Source organism: Megascapheus bottae, chromosome 21, assembly GCF_031878675.1.
Source record: "Megascapheus bottae isolate mThoBot1 chromosome 21, mThoBot2.hap1, whole genome shotgun sequence".
Lineage (NCBI taxonomy): Eukaryota > Metazoa > Chordata > Mammalia > Rodentia > Geomyidae > Megascapheus > Megascapheus bottae.
The window spans coordinates 40,171,584-40,185,835 of NC_143529.1; the positions used below are offsets into that span (position 1 = coordinate 40,171,584).

Here is a 14,252-nt window from a genome sequence, read left to right on the forward strand (position 1 = left end):
ATGGAGCAGTCTTCAGCGTAGGTTAGGGAACAGCCGAGGATCAGGGAACTTGTCGGGAAAGAGGTTGCGTAGGTTTGGGGAGCGGGTTAGGATTGTGTGAAGTGTTAGTTATGCAGTTAGGTCTGGATTTTGATTAGCAGATGATTTAGGGTAAGGGTTAACATTGGTGACTGGCTCTGGGTACATGCTAGGTATGGGTTTGGGTTAGGGTACATATTAGGGTGTGAGTATGGGTCAGAGTTAGGGTGTATGATCGGGTCTATGTTAGGAAACATGTTTGGGTGTAAGATATGTGGTAGGATTAGGGTTTAGTGTACATGTTAGGGCAGGTATTGGGGTAGGTTTGAGGTACATGTTAGGGTGCATGTAAGGTACCTGTATGGCTTAGAGTACATGTTAGAGAACTTGATACTGTAAATATGAGTGTGTAGGGTATGGTAGGGTTAAGGAACATGTTAGAATTAGGGCACATGTTAGAGGAGGTGTTAGGATACATTTCGGGGGGTGCATGTAAGGGCAGTTTAGAGTATGTGTTAGGGTACTTGATATGGTATGTGTTAAAGTAAATTTCATGGTTAGAGGACATGTTAAGATGCATGATAAGAGTAAGGATATGTGTTTGGGTTGGGGTACATGTTAGAGTGTGAGTAGAGACCAGAGTTACATTGTATGGTGGGTATATGATCCTTACATGTTAGGATACATAGTTGGGGTTAGGGTATGTGTGTTGTTACACATTTGGTGTTAGGTTCCATGTTAGGGTTAGGTTCTGTAGGAGTTCTGGGTTAGGGCTAGGGTTAGGTTCCCTGTTGTTAGGGTTAGGGTCTGGGATAGGTTTCGTCTGACTGTTAGGTTCCATGTTAGGGTTAGGTTCTGTAGGAGTTCTGGGTTAGGGCTAGGGTTAGGTTCCATGTTGTTAGGGTTAGGGTCTGGGATAGGTTTCGTCTGACTGTTAGGTTCGAGGTTAGGGTTAGGCTCCTTAAGGTTATGTTCCGTGCTAGGACCCAGGTTAGGGTCTGTTTTAGGGTTAGGTTTTGCATTAGGGTTAGGTTTGGTTCCATGTGTTAACTTACATTCCATGTATGGGTTAGGGTTAGATTTCATGTTCTGTTTTTCTTTTTCTTTTCTTTTTTTTTTTGTGGGTCATGGGGCTTTTTACTCGGCCTTGAACTTCAGCTCAAGGCTACTGCCCTACCCCTGGTCTGGGGCATTGTCCCTGAACTTTTCAGCTCACCCTACTCTTGAGTCAACCCACACTTTGTTTTCTAGAGGTTAATTGGAGATCAGAGTCTCCTGTCCTTTGGTGCCCAGGCTGGTTTTGAACCTTGATCCTCAGATCTCAGCCTCCTGAGTAGTTAGGATTATAGGCGTGAGCCACCGAGTCCAGCTTGTGTTCTGTTTTAGTGCCATGATGAGGGATGTTGGGGGCCGAGTAACGCCATATCTAATAACTTTCTGCTGAGGCTTGTAGTAGGGATAAAACACATGGATCTCGTTGTGCTGTCCATCTTGTATACTGATAGGCTCCCTCACCCAATATAAGGAGGAGGGATTTAGGGAATAGAGAAAGAGAAAGAGATCTTCCTGCCTTGATGAAGCTGTGTGGCGTCTCTGTTCGTGCTCTGGGGTAAGAAGGCTGGGTGTGGGAGGACATTGGGCCCCTTCCTCTCGCGGCTTGGCCTGGTCGGGGTGTGTTTTTCCCCATCCTCCTACTAGTAGAGGGGGACCGGGGACGAAGGACCCCGACATACTTTTTTTTTTCCTTTTTTTCCCATACTGTCCCCTCAAGTCCGGTTTGCTTAAATAGATGGCTGGTAGTCAAAGACGGGAAAGTCCCAGCTATTAGCCTATCGACCTAAGACAGGAGCCAAATAAAAAGGACTTGGTGATCCCATGACGGGTAAGAAGACTAGCGAGCTTGGCAACACCTAAGGCGGGCACAGCCGATCTAATATGGTGGTAGCCCCACATATCCTAAGTTTTGTCTTTTTAAGATAGAAACGGGGGCAGGTTAGTGTTCCATGTTAAAGTTAGGTTCTGTGTTAGAGTTCTAGTTAGTTTCCATATTAGTCTTTGGCTCCTTGTTGGGTTTGGGTTTGGTTCTGTGTTAGGTTTAGCTTAGTTTCCCTGTGAGGATTAGATTCCAAGTTAGGGTTACGTTTTGTGATCTGGATAGGTTCTTGTGTACCATCCATGTTACAGTTAAATTCCATGGTAGTGTCAGGTTCCGTGTTAGGGTTTGGTTCCAAAGTTCTGTGTTAACCTAGATTCCGTATTAGAGTCAGGTTCCATTTTAGGGTTAGGTTCTGTGTTAGGTGTAGGGTTAGGGTTAGGGTCAGGTTCCATGTTAGGGTTAGTGTCAGGTTCTGTGTTGGGGTTAGGTTGTGTGTTAGTGTTATGTTCTTTGTTAGGTTCTGTGTTAGGTGTAGGGTTAGGGTTAGGGTCAGGTTCCATGTTAGGGTTAGTGTCAGGATCTGTGTTGGGGTTAGGTTGTGTGTTAGTGTTATGTTCTTTGTTAGGTTCTGTGTTAGGTGTAGGGTTAGGGTTAGGGTCAGGTTCCATGTTAGGGTTAGTGTCAGGTTCTGTGTTGGGGTTAGGTTGTGTGTTAGTGTTATGTTCTTTGTTAGGTTCTGTGTTAGGTGTAGGGTTAGGGTTAGGGTCAGGTTCCATGTTAGGGTTAGTGTCAGGATCTGTGTTGGGGTTAGGTTGTGTGTTAGTGTTATGTTCTTTGTTAGGTTCTGTGTTAGGTGTAGGGTTAGGGTTAGGGTCAGGTTCCATGTTAGGGTTAGTGTCAGGTTCTGTGTTGGGGTTAGGTTGTGTGTTAGTGTTATGTTCTTTGTTAGGTTCTGTGTTAGGTGTAGGGTTAGGGTTAGGGTCAGGTTCCATGTTAGGGTTAGTGTCAGGATCTGTGTTGGGGTTAGGTTGTGTGTTAGTGTTATGTTCTTTGTTAGGTTCTGTGTTAGGTGTAGGGTTAGGGTTAGGGTCAGGTTCCATGTTAGGGTTAGTGTCAGGTTCTGTGTTGGGGTTAGGTTGTGTGTTAGTGTTATGTTCTTTGTTAGGTTCTGTGTTAGGCTTAGTGTAAGGTTCTGTGTTAGGTTAGATTCCGTGTTAAGGTGAGGTTGTGTGTTAGTATAATATTCTTTGTTAAGTTCCTTGTTGTTAGGTTCTGTGTTAGGGTTAGGTAACATGTTATGCTTAGGTTCCATGTTAAGGTTAGTGTTAAGTCCTGGGTTAGGGTTAGGTTGTGTGTCAGGTTTCTTTTTAGTTGTGTTAGGGTTAGGTTCTGTGTTAGATTTAGGTTTCATGGTAGGGTTAAGTTCTGTGTTAGGATTAGATTGTGTGTTAGTATTATGTTCTTTGTTAGGTTTCTTGTTAGGGTCTGTGTTAAGGTTAGGCTTCATATTAGGTTCCATAGTATGGTTAGTTTCCTTGTTAGGTGCTGTGTTAGGTTAGGGTTAGGTTTCCTGTTATGGTTAGGTTCTGTGTTAGGGTTAGGTTAGCTTCCGTGATAGCTTAGATTCACTGATAGTTTTAGGTTCCGTGTTATGGTTAGGTTTAAGTATTGTGTTAGGGTTTGTTTCTGTGTTTGTGTTAGGTTCTGTGTTAACTTCTGTGTTTTGGTTAGGTTCCATGGTAGGGTTAGCTTTCATGTTAGGTTCTGTGCTAGGGTTAGGGTCCTTATTCGGTTCCGTGTTACATTCCATGTTAATGTTAGGGTGAGACTTCATGTTATGGTTAGTTCTAAGTTAGGCTTGGGGTTAGGGTTAGGGGTGGGGGGTAGGTGTATTGTTACATTCCATGTTAAGATCTCCTGCCTTCCTCGAGGTCCTTTGCAGCCAGCCCAAACCTTTCTGTTGCCCCTCTGAGGTGCAGGCCATCCCATTTGCCCACGTGGTGGTATTATCCTGTTTTCTGCTGATCGATTCTGCCTGCCAGCATTCTTCCTTTAGCTAAAGTCCTCTAGTTTGAGCTTTGTAAGAGGAACAGTGGTTTACAACTACATTTAAAATATTTATTGGACATTTTAATTTGCACATGAATTTATTTTAAGGAATCTAGTTTACTATTTCAATAATTGTGTACAATGTGGATGATCAGGCCAGGGTAACTGGCATTTCTATCACCTCAAGTATTGTTCTACTGCACTGGAAACATTAGCTGTTTTGAAATATGCCACCTACTGTGCTATAGAATGTTAGAAGCTATTGTACCCAGCAGTGCCTTTTCCTAACTAAAATCAATCACTCCTCACCCTCTATGCTTTCCAGTCTCTGGTAACCTCTGTTCTGTTCTTGAAGACATTACTATTTTTTTCTTTTTCGCTTTTACATATAAATAATACTTTGAGTATTTGTCTTTCTGTACCTGACTTATTTCATTTAGTATTATGTCATCTAGAATTATCTACATTGCCACAGATGACAGGAGTTCATTATTGTGATCACTTAATAATTTATTTCATTTTATATACTTACTACATTGTCTTTATCTGTGTCTTTGCTGAGTAACAATGTCAAAGCCACATGTAGGGCTTTCATGTGTCAGTCCAAAGTCTTCATACCATGGGCAGCATGTATGTAAATGTGTGACTTTCCATGTCTTCCAAAGGCAGGAACTGTATTGGGACTTGGTTGTCTGTAGGTGTATTCCAGGCAGCCCATGGTGTGGAGAGCAAGGAGTCTGCCAGCAGCAGTTGTCTGGTGTGAAGGACAGCCCTTATGATTGGCAGGGTTTGAGTGTGAGGAACATGGATACAACTCTGGTCTGGACCCTGTGGCTGATGTTGAAAGTGGAGATACATGGGTGGGGGAGGTGGTTCAGTGTTAGGAAATGGCAGCTCATTCTGAGCAGGAACAAATGGAAATGTGAGGGTCCAAGGGCTGGTGTCCAGCCTGATGGTATTTCCAGATTTAGAGTTTTGTGCTCCAGCTCCTCACAGGGGCCACCCTCACTGAGAACCATCTGTTTGGAATCAGAACTGAATGAAAGATGTTGTCCTTACCTCTCTGCTATATGTTTTCACAGAAGTTCCTCTGTCCCTGGCTCATGGAAACCCTTGCTGGTGGTAAAATTGTGGCGTCTAGAGCACCATCCAGGCATCCTTGGCCTGGGGATTTTAGGGTGATTACTAATGGGCAACGTGTTTGGGTTCCTGAGGAAGAATTGCCAGTCAATCCTGGTGCCCAGGAGCACTTAACGAGACAGAAGAAGACAACAACAGCATGGAGAGAAAGAAGAGAGTGCGGCTAAGAGAACATCTCAGTCCCTGGGACTACCCTCACAGTCAGGAGAGCTTCATTTCTCTCTTCCTCACTGTGCAGCAACATTTTTCTCACTGACAGTAGTCTGAAGCCTCTGAGCCTATGATTAGTAGGTCCTTGTCTCCTGTACTTCAATTTCTACATCTGAAATGGAGCGAGCAGTTTCTAGCCTAGCAGGTTGGGAGGACTGAGTGACGTAACCTGTGACATTGCTTTCAATGCATGTGTGGCAGAGAGTAGCCATCCTGTTACCTTTAGATGCAAGGTGCTCCTGCTGACTTGGGAGCTGATTTAGGAGCTGTCCTTCCCCTTGCTTTTCACATTATTTTAATTTTATTTCATATTTTTTATTAAAGAATTTATTAACATTGATTTTTGCATCATATTTCAAATGACGTGTTTAACAAAGAAGTATTCAAGAAGGAATCTCTATATATAACCACTGGCATTTAGATTTTAGAATATAATTAAAATTAGGCTAAGGGTTTGTATGTCATAGATACATATTAATCTATGTAATACAACATTATGTCTATAGAGTCATAGTTATGTCTGTGTCGTTGGGTTTATATTTCCAATACCATGTCCATAGCATTGGGTATGCAAATATTGAGTCTTTGCTCTTGTTTGGATCTAATAGCCACATATTAAGCTTTTCACATTTTTATGTCTTCCTCTGATAGGCACCAAAGCCCTTTCCACAGGAATTTTGAGATCACCTGCATTCTCTCCTTTTTTCTTTCTTTCTTTTTTTTGCGTTCTTCCCCTTTTCAATGGCTCATCTTTGAGAGCAGCTGAGCTTATGGCTGGGAGATTGGTTGCTAGTGTGTCAGGTTTGCTAATAGTCCCTAAAGTTGTTTTTGTTTTTTCATCACTTGAGTAGAAATGTTGCAGCAGATGAACCTTCCTCATTCAGAGCTGTCCTGTTTGTTTTTTCCTTCCTCTCCTTCCCTCCCTCCCTCCCTTCCTCCCTCCCTCCCTTCCTCCCTCCCTCCCTTCCTCCCTCCCTCCCTCCCTCCCTCTCTTCCTTTCTTTTCCTTTCTTTCTTTCTTTCTTTCTTTTTTTTGTGGGATATGGGGCTTGAACTCTGGGCCTGGGCACTGTCCCTGAGCTCTTCATCTCAAGGCTACCGCCCTATCCTTGAGCCACAGCACCACTTTCAACCTTTTCTGTATGTGTGGTACCAAGGAATTGAACCTGGGACTTCATGCATGCTAAGCACACACTCTACCTCTAGGCCAAACTCCCAGCTCTAATGTTTGCTTTTTAAATTTTCTCTTTCTGTAAATGCTTGCACTACTACTTCTTTTCAGTTAATAATACTCTTTTTGTGACATCTGTTTTTTTCCTAATAGGCTCTTCAAACTTACCTCATCAGTTAGCATCCCACAGTATCATGCTTGATACCGTCTCTCCTAATTATTTAAAGGTTGCCTAGTGAATTCTTTGTATCTCAGAGAGAATTTCACATTTCATGGCTTTAGTAGACTCTAGAAAAACATCTGATTTTTGATGAATGCTTTATCTTTCCTTTGGCATTATTTCCTTGCTCCTTTCCAGGCCCAGTTGGTCTACTCAACATTGGAGAGACTTGTTGTCTTATTGCCCTGATTCAGGTATTCATTATGAGCATGGATTTCACAAAGATACTGAAGAGGTAAACGACTTTTATTCATGGTCATAAAATTGTGGATTAGTTTATTTTTTCATAGTGACCTGGACTTTTAGAGCTTTCTGTCATAAATTGCCAGAATAGGGAAATACTTTCCTGTGTATTCTGGGCTACAAATTAGAATCACTTAAGGGTGCATGTGTGCGTGTGTGTGTGTGTGTGTGTGTGTGTGTCTGTCTGTCTGTCTGTCTGTCTGTCTTGGGGCTTGAACTCAGAGCCTGGTGCTTCCCTTGAGTGTTTTTTTTTGTGCTCAAGGGTCCTGCTCTATCTAGCTTTCTTGATAGTTCATTGGTGCTAAGAATCTCACAGACTTTCCTGCCTGGGATTGACAGTGAACCACGATTTTCAGGTCTCAGCCTCTCAAGAAGCTGGGATGACAGCTGTGAGCCCCTGGGACCTAGCAGGAATGTTTAAGAAATGTGCAAGTGCTTGGTGTCATCTTCAGTTATCTATGTTCAGGTGGCCTGGGTTGGGGTCTGGACATTTGCTCCTTTCCTTTCTCTTCCCCTCCCCCTTCTCTCCTTTCCTACTGCCTCAGTCTGCCAAGGCAGACATACCTTCTATGCCTAGCCGCTGGTACTTTAGAAACACTTGGGTGGGGATTTTAACCTACAGCTTTAATTTTCAGCACTGGTTTGGTAAAAAGGGAGTTGGGACTAGAGCAATACTGCAGAAAGTCATTGGCATCAGTGTGTGTATGCACAGACAAATTTCAGCAGTCTTTCTCTTTGGCCCTGACCTATCTCCTTTTCTGCACTTAATAAAGAAGTGAGGGATGCCCATAAGTAAATGAACCACTGCCCAAATACATTGTTATTCTTTCCTGTTGTCCTTTCTCTCCAGAACCTAACTTTGCTTTGTCAGCCTGAGAGCTTCAGCCTGGACTTTTTGCTGCTTGCTGTACGTGTCGGCCCAAAATCTTCTGAAAAGATTCTTTTTTGGAAATTTCTGAAAGGCCTTTAAAAGTTCAAGTCACGCTGGGCACATGGCCTAGTGGTAGAGTGCTTGCCTAGCATGCATGAAGTCCTGGGTTCCATACACAGAAAAAGCTGGAAGTGGTACTGCGGCTCAAGTGGTAGAGAGCTAGCTAGCCTTTAGAAAGCCCAAGGACAATGCCCAGGCCTGAGTTCAAGATCCAGGATTGGAAAAAGAAAAAAAAACTCCAAGTCATTATAAAGAACTGGATATTCAAGACAAATATTAATAAATAAATGAGTTAATTTATTTTCTTCTCATTTTAACCGTTTTTTTCCCCCCTGGGTCAAAGGGCTTGAACTCGGCCTGGGTGTTATCTCAGAGCTCTTCAGCTCAAGATTACCGCCCCCTTGAGTCTCAGGTCCTTTTGTGCTTGGGCTGGCTTTGAACCTTGATCCTCAGATCTCAGCCTCCTGAATAGCTAGTATCACAGGCGTAAGCCACATGCCCAGCCATTTCAACTTTTTATTAGTATATTTTCATTGTACAAAAACGTGTCATTATGGCATTACCTTACATAATATACTTTGGTCAGATTTACCTCTTTTGTTCCTTTTCTTATGCCTCCCTTATGCCTTACTCTCTTTTCATACATGCACAGGAACCAGTTTGCCTGGACTTGCCCTCCTTCACACTGTCCCTGCCCCCCTCTGCTTGTTCCCACTCTGCTGGTCAAGTTTTGCACTTGAGTGCACAGTTTATCCTCCCCTCTGTTCTACCCTTGAGCACGCATGTTAACCTTCACTGTAAGGTGACTATGGAGCTGGGGGGTTCTCTGCACAGCCCTCATGGGGCCCTTCTCAACCTTAGTTACCTAAGGTACCCCATCCTCTGTCAGATGTAATTCATGGGAGGGGCATAGCTTGGAGATGGAAATTTTTCCAAGTGATGTAATACTCACCTCACAAGGAGAATGGTGGGGGGGAAAAGGCTCCTGGCTATTCTTACTTGACAGGATAGCGGTGCCCAAATGAGCAGAAGAGCAAGAGAGAAGCATCCTATTCCAGCGTCCCGTTCCAGCTGCTTTTACTGCTAGAGAAGATGCAGGACAGCCGGCAGAAAGCAGTGCGACCCGTGGAGCTTGCATACTGTCTCCAGAAATACAATGTGCCATGTAAGATACTCTTCTGAGCAGTGGCGCCTGTCTGCTTATCTAAAGAGGGTGGAAGCCAGAGAGAAATTGTGGGAGGTAGAGGAAAGGTAAGGGGAGAAGAAGAGAGTGAGGGAGAGGAGGGAGAAGAGGGAAGAGGGGCAGCTGAGGGGAGGGGAGATGGAGGAGGAGAGAAGGTTCAAATGGGCAGTATTCTCTGAGTGTTGGTGCAGCCAGGGCATCTGGTCCTGGGACATCTCCAGTGCTCTTACTTCTTTCTAACCAGCACGATGCCGCTCAGCTTTACCTCACGTTCTGGAACCTAATTAAGGATCAAATACCTGATGTGGACTTGGTAAGCGCCTGAAGCTGGAGGAGTCAGAGGACCCGTAGAAGTCTCTCACCATTCTTTATGCCACGTGCAGTGAGGGCTCCTCAGAAACCGGTGTTCTTCCCCCCACCCACTGCACCCTTGTGTGCAGGGCAACCAGCGTGAGGGGCCAGGCAGTCTAACAGGTCCAGCTCTGGACACCAGCCTAACCTGTCCTTGGCTCCTTCTTCCAGGTGGAGAAGCTGCAGGATCTGTACACGATGCAGGTCAAGGATTCCTTGGTTTGCCTCAGCTGTACCGGAGAGAGCAGTAGGACCAGCTGTGTGCTGACCCTCCCTCTTCCTCTGTGTGACATGGACTCAAAACCTCTGAAAACGCTGGTGAGACCTGGTGAATCCGCACACTCCATTTTGCCAGTGCCCTGTTGTTTGCACCATTTCCCCTTGAAATCAAAACTAATTCTGTTTCACTTGCATAGCTCTAGAGAGTCAATTTCATTGATCAGAAAACATTCTCTCTCCTATTTCTACTTTTCTTATACTGTTGGGCCCCTCCCGTTTTTTCCCCCTCCAATTCATGGAAGATCCTGGCACATATAGCAGTAGAGGTGGGGGCTATTTAGAAGACTGCGGGGTGGGGGGAAGTAGAAGCAAAGCTTGATCCCTCACCTTCGGGGGCCGGCTGCTTTCTTGATGGAAAGAGTCTGCTGACATTGCCTGTCCCTTGTTCCCCTCCACTGGGCAGGAAGACACCCTGCACTTGTGCAGGGCATCTGGCTCATGCTTATAATCCCAGCTACTGAGGAAACTGAGATAATTCAAAGCCAGATAGGGTAGAAAAATCCATGAGACAGACTTTCAGCTGACAACAGAAATAAAAAGCTGGAAGTGGAGTTGAAATGGTAGTGGGTGAGGCTTGAGTGAAAAGCTATAGGACAGCACCTAAGCCCTGAGTGCAAGGCCTAGTGGTGTGACCCAAGTGAACAGTTTCTTTCAGCTTAGGCCCCCATTCTGGGGTCTCCAAAACCCTTGAAAATACCACCACCACCTGGAGAGTAAGCATTCTTCACAGGAGCCTGTGGAGGGCATATCTTATTCAAACCATCTCAGTAGTGAAATAGGCACCATACGCAAATAAAGTTGTTTATCTCAAAAAGAGTCTATTTACATCTTAATCTGGGGGTAATGAAAGCACACAAGATGCAAATGATTTCTGCTATAGAAATTGGAAAGAAGGGCAGGGAGTTTGTCCTACTGGTACAGTGCTTGCCTAGCATGCACAAAGACACGGGTTTGATTCCTCAGTACCACATACATAGGAAAAACCCAGAAGGATGCTTAGGCTCAAGTGGTAGAGCTCTAGCCTTCAGAAAGCCCAAGTACTCAAGCCCTGAGCTCAAAGCCAGGACTGGAAAAAAAAAGAAATTGGAAAAAAGCTGGGATTCCTTCTTTAGTAGAAATCTTGAGGCTGTAGAGAGGTCTAGGGGTTAGGATAGTCCATAGACTCAGAAAATACGTTCAAAGACACAGCTGAGAAGGTCACAGAAATCCACAAACCTAGGTTAAGGTGAGAGTCAAGTCACAGAGGAGAGGACGGTGAGCACAGGCCCAGCACGCCCTCTGGTGGTAAGTGGACCTCGCTGCACCACGGAGGGGAGGAGATTTGTGAGGAGTCACCCAGAGCGCCCTCTGGTGGGTCATGGAGATCATTGCACCACAGAGGGGAGGAGGGTGGTGAGCATTCACCCAGAGCGCCCTCTGGTGGGTGGTGGAGCTCATTGCACCATGGGAGGAGGATGAAGGCATTGACCCTTCATGGTGAGCGCCCTCTGGTGGCAAGCGGGGCTCACTGCACCACGGAGTGGTGAAAGGCAGTGAGCATTCACCCAGAGCACTCTCTGGTGGGAAGCACAGCACACTGTACCTTGGATTTGTGTAGGGCAGTGATGATTCATCCTGAGCGCCCTCTGGTGGGAAGGGTATCTAACTGCTCCACGGAGGGGTGAAAGGCTGTAAGCATTTGCCCAGAGCGCCCTCTGGTGGCAAACGGAGCTCACTGCACCACAGAGGGGAGGAGGGTGGTGAGCATTCACCCAGAGCACCCTCTGGTGGCAAGCGGAGCTCACTGCACCATGGGAGGAGGGGGAAGGCATTGACCCTTCACCCAGAGCACCCTCTGGTGGCAAGCGGAGCTCACTGCACCATGGGAGGAGGGGGAAGGCATTGACCCTTCACACAGAGCACCCTCTGGTGGCAAGCGGAGCTCACTGCACCATGTAGGGTAGGAGGGTGGTGAGCATTTACTAAGAGCGCCCTCTGGTGGCAAGTGGAGCTCACTGCACAACAGGGAGGGAAAGGAAGGCGGTGAGCACTCACCCAGCGCGCCCTCTGGTGTGTTGTGGAGCTCATTGCACCACTGGGGAGGGGGAAGGCATTGACCCTTCATGCAGAGCGCCCTTTGATGACAAGCGGAGCTCACTGCACCATGTAGGAGGGTGGTGAGCATTCACCCAGAGCGTCCTCTTGTGGTAAGCGGAGGTCACTGCACCATGGACTGGTCTAGGCCTGTGAGCATTAACCCAGAGTGCCCTCTGGTAGCCAGTTGAGCTCACTGCACTACGGAGGGGAGGAGGTTTGTGAGCATTCACCCAGAGCGCCCTCTGATGGGTACTGGAGCTCACTACTACTACACAGGGGGGGGGAGGTGGTGACCGTTCACGTTAGTTCCCTCTGGTGGGAAGTGGAGCTCAATGCAACACGGGGGGGGGGAAGGGGAGGCGGTGAGGATTCACCCATAGCACGCTATCATGGCAAACAGAGCTCACTGCAACATAGAGGGGAGGAGTGTGGTGAGCATTAACCCAGAGAGCCCTCTGTTGGGAAGCGGAGTTCATTGCACCACGGGGTGGGGGAGAAGGTGGTGAGCATTCACCCAGAGCACCCTCTGGTGGGAAGCGGAGGTCATTGCACCACAGATTGGTCTAGGGCAGTGATCATTCACCCAGAGCGCCCTCTGTTGGATAGTGGAGCTCATTGCACCACAGGGGGAGGGTGAAGGCATTGACCCTTCACGCGAGCGCCCTCTGGTGGCAAGCAAAGCTTACTGCACCATGTAGGATAGGAGGGTGGTGAGCATTCACCCAGAGTGCTCTCTGGTGGGAAGCAGAGCTCATTGTACCTTGGATTGGTGTAGGGCAGTAAGGATTCACCCTGAGTGCCCTCTGGTGGGAAGGGGAGCTCATTGCTCCACGGAGAGGTGAAAGGTGGTGAGCATTCACCCTTAGCACCCTCTGGTGGGAGGTGGAGCTCAATGCACAACGGAAGTGTGAAAGGCGGTGAGCATTCACCCAGAGCGCCCTCTGGTGGCAAGCAGAGCTCACTGCACCATGGGAGGAGGGGGAAGGCATTGACCCTTCACACAGAGCACCCTCTGGTGGCCAGCAGAGCTCACTGCACCATGGAAGGAGGGAGAAGGCATTGACCCTTCACACAGAGCACCTTCTGGTGGCAAGCGGAGCTCACTGCACAACAAGGAGGGGGAGGAAGGCAGTGAGCATTCACCCAGAGCGCCCTCTGATGGCAAGCAGAGCTCACTGCACCACAGAGGGGAGACAGGTGGTGAGCATTCACCCAGAGCGCCCTCTAGTGGCAAGCGGAGCTCACTGCACTATGGAGGGTGATGAGCATTCACCCAGAGTGCCCTCTGGTGGGTAGTGGAGCTCACTGCTACTTGGGGGGAGGGAGGCAGTGAGCATTCACCCTTGGCGCCCTCTGGTGGGAGGTGCAACTCAATGCACCACAGAAGTGTGAAAGGCGGTGAGCATTCACCCAGAGCGTCCTCTGGTGGGTCGTGGAGCTCACTGCATTACAGAAGGGAGGAGGGTGAAGGCATTGACCCTTCATGCTGAATGCCCTCTGGTGGCAAGCCGGGCTCACTGCACCACGGAATGGTGAAAGGCGGTGAGCATTCGCCCAGAGCGCTCCCTGGTGGGAAGCAGAGCACACTGTACCTTTTATTTGTGTAGGGCAGTGATGTGACGATTCACCTACAGCACCCTCTGGTGGCAAGCGGAGCTCACAGGCCAATGGAGGGGTGAAAGGCGGTTAGCATTCACCCAGAGCGCCCTCTGGTGGCAAGCATAGCTCACTGCACAACGGGAAGGCAGGGAAGGTGGTGAGCATTCACTCAGAGCGCCCTCTGCTGGGAAGTGGCGCTCACTGCACCACAGAGGGGTATAGGGCGGTGAGTATTCACCCAGAGCACCCTCGGGTGGCAAGCGGAGATTACTATACCATGGAGGGGGGCAGGGTGTCGAGCATTCACCTAGAGCACCCTCTGGGGGCAAGCACAGCTCACTGAATCATGGAGGAGAGGAGGGTGGTGAACGTTCACCCAGAGTGCCCTCTGGTGGCAAGTGGAACTCTCTGCACCAGCGGGGGTGGGGGGAAGGTGATGAGCATTCACTCAGAGCGTGCTATTGTGGCAAGCGGAGCTCATTGCACCATGGAGGTAAGGAGGGTGGTGAACGTTCACCCAGAGTGCCCTCTGGTGGCAAGTGGAGCTCTCTGCACCAGCAAGGGTGGGGGGAAGGTGATGAGCATTCACTCAGAGCGTGCTATTGTGGCAAGCGGAGCTCATTGCACCATGGAGGTAAGGAGGGCGGCGAGCATTCACCCAGAGCGCCCTCTGGTGGGAAGCAGAGTTCACTGCACCACAGATTGGTCTAGGGCTGTGAGCATTCACCAGAGCGCCCTCTGGTGGGTAGTGGAGCTCACTGGAACACGGGGGGGGGGGAGCGGGGGAGGTGGTGTGTATTCACCCAGAGTGCGCTGTGATGGGAAGCGAAGCTCACTGCATCATAGAGGGGAGGAGGGTGGTGAGCATTAACCCAATCTGCCCTCTGTTGGAAAGCGGAGCTCATTG

The 14,252-nt window shown here is 47.9% G+C and overlaps 1 pseudogene; it reads left to right on the forward strand.

Moving 5' to 3' along the window:
- The first annotated feature begins 4,776 nt into the window (after positions 1-4,776).
- Positions 4,777-12,444, forward strand: LOC150049032 (ubl carboxyl-terminal hydrolase 18-like; annotated as a pseudogene).
- Positions 12,445-14,252: the final 1,808 nt, after the last annotated feature.